Source organism: Cryptotermes secundus, unplaced genomic scaffold (assembly GCF_002891405.2).
Source record: "Cryptotermes secundus unplaced genomic scaffold, Csec_1.0 scaffold2867, whole genome shotgun sequence".
Classification (NCBI taxonomy): domain Eukaryota; kingdom Metazoa; phylum Arthropoda; class Insecta; order Blattodea; family Kalotermitidae; genus Cryptotermes; species Cryptotermes secundus.
In genome coordinates, this window is record NW_019729988.1 from 1 (window position 1) to 1,045 (window position 1,045).

A 1,045-nucleotide genomic window follows, 5' to 3' on the forward strand; every position below is an offset into this window, starting at 1 on the left:
AAACTGCAACAGTAAAAACAGTATTTATACTCACACGAAAACACTGTGGACTCGCATTTATGATAGGAGGCACAGCTGTGATTGGCCACGCTGGATCAATTGCATTTACACATACATCTATTGCATACAACTTCTCTGGAGGGAACACTTTATTCCAAGTTTTACGTAATGTGAACATCTGGGACCGTGTTTTCTTATCCGCCTACAGGAAGGAAGCACAATACATGAATCAGTCCCATAATATATGATATTTTCTTGATCACATCTACAATACTTGGCAGCAAGAATTATTAAAATGATGCATACCTCATGTTTTACATGACCAACAACCTCATTTAACAATTAGATACAACTTTAACTTAAATTAATTTCCCTTACAATAAAATGTTTCCCTTGTCACCAACTGACATGACCATGCTCACAAAAGGAAACAAATATTCATGTCTGTGGTAGCCAGATATCATATCCTCTGTAACAAGCTATTTCTAACATTAAGAGTAGCACAACAGAATGTATCCAAGTCATTTACCATCATGAACAGCTTTGTGCTCTTTGCATATGATGGCTATTTTTTTCAGAGTCAATAATGAAACACAGATAGATAACACTTTGCAGAATTTGGGGCAAAATATATATATATGTATACTTGAAACTGTAAGCTATCAAGGTCTCAAAACCTGGAGCTGGATAACATTACGGTCACAAAACAAAGTTCATGGATGGGCAGATTATTCATCAAAATCACACATCAGACAGACAAAAGTAAATCAGACTCAGCATTTCTATACACATTTACTCTCACATATATCAGCTGTTTCTGGGGGCATGCGGTAGCATAGTTGGTTGAGGAACTATGCTACAAGCCGGAAGGTCACAGGATTGAATCCCGATGAGGTCATTGGATTTTTTCAATTTACCTAATCCTTCCAGCCACACTATGGCCCTGGGAATGAATAAACCCCAAACTAGAGTCCCCCACCCCCCACAAATAATTTAAATATGTCATACCTTTTCAAAAACACCGCAGAAGGTTGAAACAATGTTC

General features: G+C 37.4%; 1 long non-coding RNA gene across 1 annotated transcript; it reads right to left on the minus strand.

Annotated features, from left to right (window-relative positions):
- Positions 1–97: 97 nt before the first annotated feature.
- Positions 98–1,045, minus strand: LOC111865935. The gene is made up of 2 exons (XR_002843066.1): positions 1,009–1,045; positions 98–202 (listed from the first exon to the last, which is right to left on the minus strand). It is a non-coding gene; the product is annotated as an uncharacterized LOC111865935 (long non-coding RNA).